The 15330-nt window shown below is 31.9% G+C and overlaps 1 long non-coding RNA gene across 1 annotated transcript; it reads right to left on the bottom strand.

Annotated features, from left to right (window-relative positions):
- Positions 1 to 1557: 1557 nt before the first annotated feature.
- Positions 1558 to 7942, bottom strand: LOC143049297 (uncharacterized). Its single transcript, XR_012970167.1, has 3 exons — positions 7620 to 7942; positions 3952 to 4135; positions 1558 to 3107 (listed from the first exon to the last, which is right to left on the bottom strand). It is a non-coding gene; the product is annotated as an uncharacterized LOC143049297 (long non-coding RNA).
- Positions 7943 to 15330: the final 7388 nt, after the last annotated feature.

Here is a 15330-nt window from a genome sequence, read left to right on the forward strand (position 1 = left end):
ACGGATTAGTTTAAACATATTTATTTATTTATAGGGGATTGGGAAACACGTTTTGCAGCTAATATTAATCCCTTTCCACTTTGCGGGTGCGAGTGCTGCCGTGTAGCTGCATTAGCCTGCTCTTTTTCGAAATCTACAAGGATGTCTTTAACATGCAAGAGATATGGCTTTCTCTTAACACTCTTAACACGGTCATCCATTTATCGTCCCCTTCCGTCGGACTATCATCGTTTCCTCAAGACCATACTCGCAAATGGTGTCAAGGGAGAGCCGAAAATTCTGTCCCTAAAATTTTCATCCCAGACGGGAATCGAACCAGGAACCTTTGTGTTAGTAGTCCGATGCACTAACCACTACACCACGGCTTTCAAAAGATTAGATGTAGAGATGTCATACATAGCATGACCTTCCATGTGAAAAGTTTGAATACCTAGACAGTTTTATCTGATTATTTTTGTTTACACCAAACAATAGTAAGATTAATGTTGTAATTACCGAAACAAAACAGATTCAAAGATTCAAATACAATACTCAATTGGTAACCTTTACAAATGAGTTGTTCGAAGTTCTAATAAGTTAATATGAATCTTGTAAATCGTTTTTGTTTTTAATTTACGGCCTCTGTAAAGAGAATCACTATAAACATGATAAAATTAGGTTATGATATCCCATTGTGGATTATGAAATATACCGTAGGAAAGGTTATAACTGCTATTTTTCTTCGTAAAAAATAAACTATTTATGAAAGGGGCATTTACTTTCAAATTCATATTCAACGATTTGACTCAAATCACATATTTGATTTATAACATACTAAAATACATATCTAAATCATAAAAAGTCCAAAATAATAAATTTACAGTGCATATGCTTGATAATATTTCTCAGCAATTCTTGTGTATTTCAGTCAAGGCGCCATCTGATTAACCCTCGAGGCGACCCTCGAAGACTACCGATGGTCATATAATCCGATATTAACGATAATATAGTTAAGAAGAGACAGCGAACTCTTGCAATTTAATTTTTCTAGGTCTGTTGATTTCAAATTAAAGTTTAAGATATTAACTATGTTTATCATCGTTTTACCTGTATATGAATGAGTTCTTGTGGATCGAATTGGATTCAATTGCAATGTTGACTTTGTTTTTCTTTTTAATAACTAAACACACATTATTCATGCAAAACCCATCTCTGGCTAAGGGATAAACGAATACGATGTTTTTAGTTATTTTAACAAAATTGAACAGAAATCGCAGCTAAAAGTGAATAAATTTTTCACTTTTTCACTTATATGAATGAATAAATAATAAAAGGGTTTTTTGGTTTTTTTTTTGTCTGCCTGTGTTTGTTTTATGTTTTATTTTAAACATATTTTATTTATAAATACCTGTTACATAGATCATAAGTTGCCTAGGTGCAACTAAGGGGGTCCCGAATTTTACAGTCTCTTTTTTGGGGGGAAAAGCAAATGAGAAAAACATTCCCATTACAAATAATTAACATCTATCTTATAAATATCATCTATCTTTATCTAAATTTATGTACATATGATTATCATCTATCTATATATTAAAACATCACATCATGTATGATCATTTGAATAAAGAAATCATTTTATCTGTATGTTTTTGTCTCCCTTACCTGTATGTATTGAGCAGTTTCAATTTTATAGCACTTTGAACAATGAAAGTTTTTTTCTCTCGTATATCTGAGCTTATGCCCTTTGAAATATTTGATATTTGGCTGTAAATTAGCTTTCATCAACTAATTCTCCTTTTAAATCAATTCTAACTTGTTGACTTTTTTGAAATTTTTTCATCGTGATACTAATTAAACGTGTTAAGCCCTTTCCAAAAGTTTTGCTTCTTATACCCCTGTCCTTATGTTTGTGGAATGTATACAGAGAGCTTGCAAACATACCACCGCGCCACATTCTTGATGTGTTTGTGAAAAATTAGGATCATTTATTTCATTGGTTGCCATCTGTCAAATTGTTTCAATTAATGTTATCAGGTAATACCAGACAGCCTGGTTTCTCTATTGTGGTGTTATCCCTTGGCTGTTATAGTTCTATATATGTTTTTGTCATTATTGAAGGTTCTACTTTTGGGACTAGCAGTTCACTCCAAATAGAATTGGACCACACGGACAAGTCAATACTATGTTTGTCTTCTTCAAGTGATTCGTTATTAAGATCCTTTACCATTTGAATATGAATATGCTCATGACATTCATTTGAAAAAAAAACAGTTTCGTAATTTTTTTTCATATGTTATGCTTTGCACATGGCACTATAAAAATTGCGCAAGTCAAATCTTCTAATGTATTGTAATCGTTGCTTAAGAGTACGTGAATCAGTAATTCTTAGGTTATTGTATACTTCTTGACATTCTTGGTCAATTAAACTCAATACAGGTTTCGGTAATTGAGTCATCCATTTCAAAGAGACTAACAGGGAATCTGCCACATTAACATTGTATTTCATGCCGAATAACATGGCTTTTCCTTTAGTATGAGTTATTAGCCAACTACTTATTTCATTTGTAAATTCAAAGTTTAGGTAAGTATATAACGATTCAGTCACACTAATTGGATATGCAGCAAGACATTCAAATTTCAAAGAAAATACATTCCGTCGCATTTGATGATTGCAAATGTAGATATTTTTTACCATCTTGGTACATAATTGATGTGACACATTTTTCATTTCTTGGTAATGAAGATACCCCAGCTCTATACGAGAATATAGAATAGCTCTTGGGTCCCTTACTAAATGAATAATCTTGATGTCCGGAATTTTCGAAACAACTTTATGAAAAAGGTCAAACGATATTCTAATGGTTTTTATCAGAATATTTGTTGAATTTTTACACATCACTTCCATTTTGTTTACACATCTAGCCCGCGTATCGGAAACATTGACGCGGACGTTAGGTATATTCATGTGAAAGTTGAAGCATCTATTCAGAATAGCGTGTCCAGTACCTTGTGGAAAAACCCAAAACGACGTTAACACTTCTACTGGAAGTTGATTAAAATTACAATTGTATATGCTATGGAGTACTGATGAGATTTTCTGGATACTTTGGACCTCAGTTTCTCCATCTCTACAAATTAACAACAAAATAAAGGAATATACATCAATAAAAACAATAAAAAAGTAAAATAAAATCTATCAACATAATCATTAACACAAAAGTCTTCTGTGGATTCATAAAAAACAACTCACGAACAAAAAAAGTTGCATAAAGATATGCATGTGGAACTATAAGAAGTACATCAATTAAATAACTGCACAATTTGAACAGTAACTTTAACTAGATTTGCCATTGCAAGTAATAGCGGATGTCACCCTTCCCCCCATTGACACTAAGCGGCAGCAATTTAAAAAAAAACTGTTTGACAGTGAATGCACAAATAAACATGGCTATACATCTTTCTGTAAATTTTCAGTTCATTTAGAACAGTTTAAAACAAATCTCATTTCTGTCGTTTCCATGGCAACGGCAGCCATTTTGAAATATTTAAAGTCAAAAGTCTCATCTTTACTTGCCATTTAACAATAATATCAAGTTTCATTAAGTTCAAAGCATTTCGAAATTTTTTGACATTTTTGCAGTTTCCATGGCAACGGTGGTCTTTTTGGAAACTCTATCATCAAAAGTCTCATCCAGACTTGCCAGTCTACAATCATATTAAGTTGACATTGTCGATCGGGTGACATAATTACTAAAGTAAATTGTTGTGAGTGAAATCAATAATCGAAATCTTAAACAATGTATTTCTATCTTATAAAATGAAGATATGTCAAGAAGCGTATAATAAGAATTGAGTAGCTGATTAAATATTTCATTATGAATTGTTACCTCAATTTATATTCATAGTAATTTAATTGGATTAACATGTGCTTTCATTGTGATCGATTGTAATTTGAAGAATCAGATATCGTACTTGCAAACAGCTTTCCAAGAATATCTTCGTTTTACGAATTCTTTCCGACAAATACCCCAGAATGGTTCGAAAACAAAGAAGGAGTGTCCGCTTTGTCGAATAATTTCTGACGTAAATGTAGACCCGCTTCGCATGTACGAAACCAACAGTATTTTATTAATCGTTGACTTGGATCTGTATGCCCCTAAAAATAATAATTATTGACAATTAGGGCTAGCTAAAAGCAAACTTCACGACATAAGAGATCCTTTCAGCTTACCAATTACGAACTTATCATTTCTTTGTAGCACCATTCAAGCAGCGTCCGCATAAAGAGTATATATAACCCGGTTGATACGATTTTCAAGGACTTGTATATCCTATCGTGATTTCCATGATAGCGGGTTGCTGCTCACAGCGAAAATATTAAACTAAGAGGTCCAAGTGGTGAAGTTTAAATCATTCATACGAGAAGATTTTTATTATAAAATTGTCAAAGTCTCCCACTTTAGTAGCAATATACAATCTTCACCTGTATATGGGATGTACATTTCCCAACCCATTCGGTGTTCAAGAGTTTGCAGCTTCTAATGATCTCTAATCAGGCTTTATAAAGCGTCACCAGTGTCTGAGCAGAAAATGTATGAATCATGAGTATGTCAAAGAAAGTCTCGTCCTTTTTCTAAATAAAGATCACCGGAAGATACCAAGACCTTGTTCTAAAGCCGTACCAACTTCACACTTTATAAAGCCCATCATTGTGTAATTGTTCTATGGTAAAATTTTGTATGCTTTTGTTGCTATCTTTGTCTATGGCCTTTTTGTTTTCTTTGTTGACGTGTGATTAAGATTGTAACAAATTTTGACTGATGTACCCCTAATTTTGACATTTTTACCTATTATGTCAGTTTGTTTTGTTCACACATCGTTGTCAATATAATGGAATTATATGAGGCTGTCATAAAAGGTAGAGGTTTTGCTAGCTATAAAACCATTTTTATTCCACCATTTTCTGCATAGGAAAATGACAGTACAAAGTCGTAATATGACAGCTATTATTTATTCTTTCGATGAGTTTAAGTTTTTTTGAGTTTGTCATTTGATTAGGGACTTTCCGTTTTGAATTTCCTCGGTGTTTGGTTTTTATACTATTTTACTTTTTTCGTAAGTATTAAGAACGCCATCACGGGTTGGTTGACCGTATTGGAATATCCGTTTCACAGATGATAGCGGGTATACTCCCGTCCCCTTTTCCCGAATGTGACTCACCGAGTTCGACTTTTACTGGGTTTATGCTAACATGAACAAGACCGTTGCCACATTTGATGCAAGATCTGCTTACCCTTCCAGATCCCCTCAGCTTTTGGTGGGGTTCGTGTTGCACATTCTTCTATGCTGTTCTTTGTGTACTATTGTTGTTTTTTTTTAACCATAGCGTTGTCTGTCTTTTTTCTCGACTAGCAATATTAAATTGTGTTTGTGCACTGTAGGGGTTGAACAGACATTGCACAACCCATCTCTATTTAAGACATTGCTGTACAATAGACCACACCGTGCAGAACTCGATACAATTTTGGTGTTATATTATGTATGTTCATTTTATGGTCTTGCTTCTGATCATCACTCCAATACACATTTAATTTTAGTTTTGTTGTTCATTTCAATTATCACTAGAACACACCCGCGAAATCGCGGGCATTCAGAGCGGAGTTGAAAGTATGTAAAGAGTGTTGTTAGAAGTTTTATACCTCCTCCTTCATTTCCAAAATTCCCAATTTTTGGGTTTCTATCAATTTCAATATGAACATACATTTAGTATGCTATGAACATTTAAGTAAGGAGCCTGTAGTTCAGTGGTTGTCGTTTGTTTGTGTGTTACATATTTGTTTTTCGTTCCTTTTTTGTACATAAATAAGGCCGCTAGTTTTCTCGTTTGATTTTTTTTACATCGTCATTTCGGGGCCTTTTAAAGCTGAGTATGCGGTATGGGCTTTGCTCGTTGTTGAAGGCCATATGGTGACCTACAGTCGTAAATGTCTGTGTCATTTTGGTCTCTTTCGGAGAGTTGTCTCAACATGGCAATCATACCACATTTGTTTTTTGTTATCAATGAATTTTGTAAAATATTTAATGAATGTAGAATTTCAGAAAAGGTATCAAAAGTTCACATGAATAATTTCAGAAAAGGTATCAAAAGCTCACATGAATAATTTTAGCGCTTATCTGTATATTACTATATAAATAAAGTGTATTTACTTTCAATTCTTAGTTTAGTAATAGATCCATGGTGGTCAATTGACATAGTATTCAGACCCTCTCCATTTAATAAACTCTGAACAGAATTAAAATACACTTTATTCGTACTATTTGTTTGTTCAAAGTATACAGAAAAACGCAAACCGGAAGTATAATCTGACTTAAAATTTCGTCCAATGGCGGGACAATATCCGGATGACTTTTTTCTCGTTTTTCTCCCAAAATAACTCAATCTGAATAATCATATGAATGGATGGCAAATGCGACTATGCACTGTACATATAGGACACAGAGTCGTGTTGATTAATTTATTGTGGAAAGAAGAGAAGCGACACCAAAAATGAGGTCTTCTCGTTTAATAGTATAGATTTTAAAAGTGTTGCGTTCTCAATTATTTTTTTGATTTTGTGTTTAATACTTTTTATTACCTTATTTTATCAGTTTGGTGTAAATCAATAATTGCCAAATGCAATTTTTTAGTAATATGTATCTTATTAACTGAATTGACACAATGTTCAATGTTTAATGTTACCTAAAAATAAATCACAAAAATACTGAACTCCGAGGAAAATTTAAAACGGAAAGTCTCTAATCAAATGGCAAAATTAAGAAATAATTCTTTCATGCCATGCTCTATGCTCATTTTAACATGGGTAGGCATTATATTTGTTAATATCTTAATACCGAGCGTTAGCGAGGTATTAAATGTTTACAAATATAATACCTACCCATGTTAAAATGAGCATAGAGCATGGCATGATAGAATTATTTCGATTCTAATAGGAATATTTTTAACTTTTGTACTTCGAAGCGGACCTATAGTAGACGCTCGAAATGTCGCCATTTTGATTTGATGAACAAAAAACGTTATAGAAAAATCAACAGTTTATCAATAAAAAAAGAACAGAAACATTTAACTTACTTTTAGAATGTTTTTTATTTAATTTCCTAGCGCGCAACACCAACAAAAATGTCCATTTAGATCTCTGGCGTTGTTCAAAATTTCTTTGACGTTGCACTTTCAATTGTGACGTCAATCACGTGCAGCCCATGTTCTATTCGAATTAGAACATGGCTTTGTATCCAAAGCTAAAGAAGAACGTCATATTAGAATCAAAATCTCAAACACATCACACGAATATATAATAAATGTCAGATTCCTTACATTGAACAGGCATTTTCTACATCTGTTCATGTGTTTTCCTTGCACACATTTTAAAACGACGCTAAGTCAATATTTTGGTAAAAAATCATATCAAATCACAATAAGGTAAAACATCTGTGAGAGTTAATTATCCCCTCATGGAAGGGACACATGTAAACTACGGTTTAACAAATAGAAACGCGTTAATTTATATATATTTTTTAAAGTATTTTTAACTGGGTAGCTCTTTATATTATTATACATTGTTTTGATACAAGTAGGCAATTACCTTCAAAAAGTGAATATCCAGCTATTAAAGAAACAGCCAGAATAAAGCACAAATAACGGCATCGTCTTCTCATCTTCGCTTCTGTTCGAATTACAATTAATCAGTACAATATACAAACATATGTCACGATTTTCTTAACAATTCTAACAAGGGCAGTCAAAACAATCTAGTAGTTTAAATAATACACTAAATATAAAACATCGGTAATATATATATATATAAATAAAGGCTCGTGACATTTTTAAATACTATACACATTATATGGTACTAAAGTTACTTTATAATAAAAGTTCAAAATGTAAATGTATGAATGGCATATTATTTCCACTAGAAGAAATATAACAATAGATCAAACTGAACTTTAATAAAGATATAATAGTTTGTAATTAAGTATCTGTCAACGAAGTTTTATATGAGAAACAAAAAGTATAGCCGTCGATGACATGAATGATTTATATAATAATTGCTATTTTGTGCATTTTTCCTTTGATCTTTTTTTGTGATAATTTTCATATTATGCTACTCGCTTGCGATGGAAAAGTTATCGCTAGAAACTAAGTAGGCACGATGCGTTGCTAAAGAAATTGACATGAAATTGACAACGTCGTCATAGGTAAAATAGCGATAAACAGATTATCATTGGTCATCTCTACTCGATTGCTTTTTCTCGCTTTCGCCATACCCGGCTCAAGCTAGAAAATCAATCTCGTTGAGATGATCAACGATAATCTAGAAGTATCTCAAAGTTATCATTTAAGTCATCACACTTATTCATGTACACTAATTTTTTTTTTTTAAAGAATCTGTTACATTTCAAGAAAGTTTTGCCTGTCATACCATCCTGCCTTCAATAGGCATTTTTACTCTACAATACTTATACATATACAAATAATGATATTGCAACTTATTCCTAACAAAAATGTATGTCTCAAAAATTCGAGAACATATCAAATCACATCAGAAGTTCGAGTAATTATTTTCAAAATTGGGTTTAGAATTAAGAAAGAGATCACCCTAAAAGAACCAGCATTAAATCTGACATTAATGTTATCTGCATTGCTCAGGTTATCCATCTACATATGTATGGGATCATTGCTAATCACATTATAAAGCTCCATATAAACAATAGCTCTCCTCATGAACACGACAAAAACTAAACAGTTTGGTAATGTAAAATTATGGTATACCGCTTGTAAATGTATGGTCGGTTGTATGAATAGAGTGAACCCGCTTCTATGCATTTTCTTTTTCTATAATAAATGCAATAAATTATCAAAAATGATTTATACTTAAACTTTAACTCTCATATAGTTTTTACACATTAGTGATATGGAGCAACCACATTTTCTAAATAATCTATTTCCGTTTCTGGATTCCGTACAGTCGAGCCGTATATATAAATAAATAACAAATCACAGTTTGTACTGCCCCTGCCGAACAATAAAAAATAACACACTATCACAGCATTTTATCATAAAACCACTACAGCATCAACTACGATTTCACGGTTGACTGTCCAATGGATATTCACATAAGGCTTGGTAGTGCTCTGCGCAGCTGCAACGATCCCAGTAGTAATTACCATTACCATGCAGATGACCATAAACATTGCGTTGTCCTATGTTAGTGCAATGTCCACCATCTGACGCTATGTTAGGATGTGAATTAAGATTCCAGTAAGTGTAAGCGTGGGAATTGATAATTTGACCAGTGCTGTTCCATCTCCATGGTTTATAGAACCTGCTCCGAAAACGATATGCGTCCACCCGATAGAAAAGCTCTACAATAATACACATGAAGGAAAATAAAGAAATTGAAACAGTTATACATGAGACAATGACCAAAAATGTTATTCTACCTATTATTTCTGGGGGTCGTTGCATCATGTCTGTCATATTTGGTTTCTAAAATTGTGTTGACTATGTTTTTTTTCTCACTATCGAAGGTCATATGGTGACCCATAATTGCTTGTATCTTCGTCATTTGGTCTCTTGTGGATATATAGTTGTCTTATTGGCAATCATACAACATGTCCTTCTATTGCAACACCATCGTCCTGAATATCCATGAAATATTTTTCACTGGACGTATAGCGACCATCCAGAAATCAATCAATCAATATTGAAAGACCATTTCATATATTGCAAATAACAATAAATAGTTTGGAAATATTTTCTCTTCAGAACAAAAGCAGTTTCCCCATAAATTTAACATGCACTATTTGATTTGACAAACTTGTATCCAATTACATTTAAGATTATAAAAGAACTTATCTTTCCAGCGATATCATAAAATGCCTAGTTCGTAATTAATAAAGGCAACATTAGTATATTGCTGTTAAAAAATCATAAATCGAATGAGAAAACAAATCTGGGTTACAAACTAAAACCGAGGAAAAAACATCAACTATAAGAGGAAAACGAAGGATCAACAGGATCCCTGAATCAAGTGTAACAAAAATGAAACCCGCCAACAAACACAGAACATATTTGATTACACATGCCATATTTCTGACTTGGTAAAGAACATTAAAAAAGGTGGGTTTAACCTGGTTTTATGGCTAGACAAACCTCCAAATATCCTTATGATAATACAAAAAAATATCGCTAAAATAACAACACTATGTGACAGAGATACAGCACATACACATGCAACTTGACAACATATTTTGAATGAAGCATTTGTTATTAAATTTTAATGTTGAGAACTCTTCATACTATTATCATAACAACAATATACCTTCTTTATATCCAAATGTGTGTTGTACATTAACGAGAAATGAGTACTTATGATTGCTAATATACTGCACAGACGTTCACATTCATTCTAATAAATAAAAAGACATACATATACTAGACATTTAATTCATTCAGACGGGAAATTAACAATTAAGAAAAAACTTGGTCGATATGAAACAATATTTTGGCTATTCTGTACAAACTACTGGTACTTAGGGTTCCACTATATGATATTTTCCTTTATGGAATGAAAAACAACAGGCATATGCACTATCCAAAACGTTTAAAATTTATATAAACGCAATATATAAAAAGTTTTAAAAGAATGGACAATCATATATGATGTTTAGTTCTAAATTAATGCAGAAATGTTTTTTTAATGATTACACCAATTTGAAAAGAAAGAGAGCAGAATAATCGAAAGATTTTTTATTTAACCACTTGCCCTGTACTATTCCCTTTCCATCTAAGTGAATCAGGATGAAAGGAGAAATTTTAAAGTCGAGGGAAAAAAACGAAAAGATACGAATGAGGCAATACAAAGTAAAAGGAGAAGAACAAAACTCCACACAAAAAATGAATACATCATAAAACTACAGACATAGTTACATTGACAAACAAAAGCGAGGATGTAATCATGTGCTCCAGAATTGTCAGCAGTTTAATAGTACCACCAATTAATATTGAGTTTTCACAAATCTAAACGAAACTTGTATTCGCCATCAGTTATTGTGACTGCCATGGCGTAATACCCATTCAACCTTGTGGTATTATCTAAATCACTATACCAAAAACAACTATGTAACGAAGAAGCACAAAAGGCATATAGACAAAGCAAACTTGCAAAAATGAAAGACAAGAATATGAAAATTTACTATAGAACAATTAAACATTTACGGGATGTATAAGTACAGAGCCACGTCATACGTATCAAAAAAAGAAACACAAAAAGGCATATAGACAAAGCACATTAGCAAAATGAAAACAGCAATACAAAAGTTATAGAAAAATAACACAATGACGAAATGTATACGTACAGAGCCACGGCAAATGTATAAAAAAACACAGAAAGGTATATAGACAAAGCACAATAAGAAAAAATAAAAGACAAGAATAAAAATAATAGAACAGTAACACAATGACGATATAAATAGGTACAGAGTCACTTTTAATGGATATCACCAAAACAGACTAAACAGTAAAAGTATATTCATAAAGACAAATAAAGGAATAATATAACACGTTATTAAGACGATAAACAACGTCAGTACCCATAATTTATACTTCAAGACCATCGTGTATTATTTGTGAAGTTGATATGGGATATTTATCACTAAGGTTTTTGTACTTTTCGATGAACTTTTTTTTTTTAGAATAAGAACGAGACGTTCTTTGACATACCCCAGTTTCGTCAACTTTCTACTCAGACACTGGAGATGTTTAAAAAAGTCTGAAAAGCTGCAATCTCTTGAATACCGAATCAGTTGGGATATGTATATCCCATATGAGGTGAAGTTGCTACTAAGGTGGGGGAAATTGATTTTCACGAGGTGATTGAAGCCGTGTCTGTTGTTTCTTAAATTTCTACTTCGAGGGGATATATTAATGGAGAGCCGTGGTGTAATGGTTAGTGCATCAGCCTACTAACACAAAGGTTTCCTGTTCCGGGAGGAAAACTTCAGGGACTGAGGTTTTGGCTCTCCCTTCACACCATTTCCAATCCACCATTTTCTACATTGAAAAATGCCAGTACAAAGTCGGAATATAACAGCTGTTATTTATTCGTTTGATGAGTTTGAGTTATTTTGAGTTTGTCATTTGATTGGGGACCTTCCGTTTTGAATTTTCTCGGTGTTTGGTTTTTATACTATTTTCCTTTATCGTAAGTTTTAGGCAAGTCATCATTGGTCGGTTGACCGTAATGGAATAACCGATTCACAGATGATAGCGGATATATTACCGTCCCCTTCTCCAGAGTGTGACCCACCGAGTTAGACATATAACGGGTTTATACTGACATAAACAAGACCGTTGCCACATTTATTGCAGAATCTGCTTACCCTTCCAGATCCCCCTCAGATTTTGGTGGGGTTCGTGTTGCACATTTTTTTCAGTTTTCTATGTTGTTCTTAGTGTACTACTCTTTTTTTATTTTTGTATTTATCTTTTTTAGTCATGGCGTTGTCTGTTTTTTTCGACTTATGGGTTTTTAATGTCGCTCTGGTGTCTTTCGTCCCTCTTTTAAACTACTTAAAAAAATATCAATGTTCCAAAAATGTTTAGTGTAACGAGTAAGTTTTATTTTAATATTACGACGGTAGACGAACATGGTTTTTGCATAGGCAGGATTATCATTAAGTATCTTTCTATTGTTTGGAATATATATCATTCGCCAATAATGTTGTGTGAAGCAACATTAAATTGTGTTCGCGCATTGTATCGATTGTTTAGACATTGAACAAGAACATCTCTGTTTATGACAATGTTGTACAACTGATCGCACAGTTAAGAACTTGACACACTCTTTTGTGTATTAGTTTGTATGTTCATTATGTAGTCTTGCTTCTGATCATCACTAATACACATTTATACTTTAGTTTTGTTGTTCATTCACATTCACATTATCATTTTAATTTTGTAGACCCCAGAGTTGTGATGTCAACTAGTTTTTGCACCTTTTTAATTTTGTGTTTTGTGTTTTTTGTTGTTGCTTTTTTTACTTCATTGTAATCAGTATGGTGTTAATCAGATATTGCAAATAATTATTTACTTAGCAATAAAATACTTATAAACTGAATTGACACACTCTAATTATTCTTTGTAGTGTTACATAAATGAACTCATTGGGTATTTTTGCAGCTAAGACTTTCATTATTTGGAACATTTTTAACTATTCATGTGTTCTCAATGCACAAATTCCAAAACGAATCTGATTTAATTATTTTCTAAATAAATCATATCAAAACATATTTAGTTCATGAAACTGTAAAAGTTAATTATCCCCTGGATGAAGGTGACACATGTAAACTACTGTTTAACAAATATATTTTTCAACGCTTTTATTTAAAGTTAAAGCTAGATAAGGGTTAACTTTTTTAACTGCATCATTTGCATTACAAATTGACTACACGTCAAGCTGAACTTTATATAATTGACGAAATAAAATCAAGCTAGACTTTAGATCTTTAACGCGGCAGTTCTATATATTATAATATATTGTTTTGATACAAAATATGCAATCACCTTCAAAGAGTAAATATCCAGAAATTAATGAAACAGCCAGAATAAAGCACAAACACCGACATCGTCTTCTCATGTTCGCTTCTGTGCTAATTACATTTAACCAGTGTTATACACAAACACATATCATGATTTTCTTAACAATTCTAACAAGGACAGTCAAAACAATCTAGTAGTTAAAACAATACACTAAATATAAAACATCGGTAAAATATATAAATAAATTAAGGCTCGTGACATTTTTAAATACCATATACACTATATAGGAACTTAAGTTCCTTTGTAATATCAGTTCAAAAATGTATGAATGACATATTATTTCCACTAGAAGAAATATAACAAAAAACTTCTATCATATATAGATCTATTAGATAATTAGTTCAAAACATTGATTTGTCGGTCAATATTTTATAGCTTTGTTTTATAAGATAAAGTATATGTGTAATTGTGATTTGGAATTTTTCTATAAGAATTACTGATCTGCTGGCGTTATTAGGGGAAATAATTTTGATTGAGTCATTGTATATTAAAAATTTAATGAATAATACCAGGCTTATGATTTTGCTTACAAAAGATTCATCAATACGACTTGAATAAAAAAAATTGAAATTCAAAATTACTAATTAGTACAAAGTTTTAAGAGCCTTAAGAACAAAATAATTACGAAAGTTTTTTTTCAAATAATGCTCATACTTGTTATCTAATTCTGGATGGTAGAATTTCATTAGTACTAAATTGAATAATTCAAAGTTTTGCAAAACAGTTAGTCTATAATTTTACCATATCAATAAAAATTCATGTCAATATGAAATAGCTGACTTCAGGCAAGTGATTCCTACTTAATTTACAAAGGAGTTTGTATGATTTAAAGAACATTTTTTTTTCAAAATTTTAATCATTTTAAAAATAAATTTTAGTGTTTTTTTTAAGAACAAAGGATACTACATGTAGTTTAATAATCAGGGAAGTAATGTTACAAACAAATTACTTATAAAATGACGGAGGTTAATATTTGTCAGACAGAATAATGTTTTGCTGATTTTAAGGTAATTTCAATTATTTCCCTTGAATAGTAGCAGATTAAAAAAAATGCTTTAGAGAAATGTCCCAATTACAATTATGCAAAACTTGCTGTTGGTAAACAGAGCTATAAATTATAGACCTACAAAACAATGTTTTGAATTAAATATCTACGAGATCTATTTATGATAGAAGTTTTCATGTCACAGTTAACCCTTCTAATTCAGTGACTCGTATTATGACAAGTCATCATTTTGATTTGAAATTTATGACAAAGAAATCATCTAACTGGAACTGGATGGTAAGTATTAATTTTAATTTCACAGCACTCACTCACTTCATATTAACAACCTTTCACTTGAGCAACCTGCTAAAATATTTTATCAGTTGATCAGTTAGTTGGAGAAGAAATCTTACTGATATTTGGTAAACAGTTTTAGCCATTGCTATTGTGATACCACAAAGGTTCCTCGATAAGCACTGTAATGTTATCAAGTTGACTGAAACCGTGATCTTTCTCCTTTAAATATTTTTATGTTTTTTTTGTCTCGGAGCCTGTAATATTTTACTATGAGATGTGGGGTTTTCTCATTGCTGAAAGCCGCCATACAATGACCTTTTTTTTTTTTACAAAAATGCAATCATACACATACACAACAGGCATTGTTAATTACACAATAATACTTTCATCTAGAATTAAAGACGAATTCATA

The sequence above is a fragment of the Mytilus galloprovincialis genome, chromosome 10 (genome assembly GCF_965363235.1).
Source record: "Mytilus galloprovincialis chromosome 10, xbMytGall1.hap1.1, whole genome shotgun sequence".
NCBI classification, from domain to species: Eukaryota; Metazoa; Mollusca; class Bivalvia; order Mytilida; family Mytilidae; genus Mytilus; species Mytilus galloprovincialis.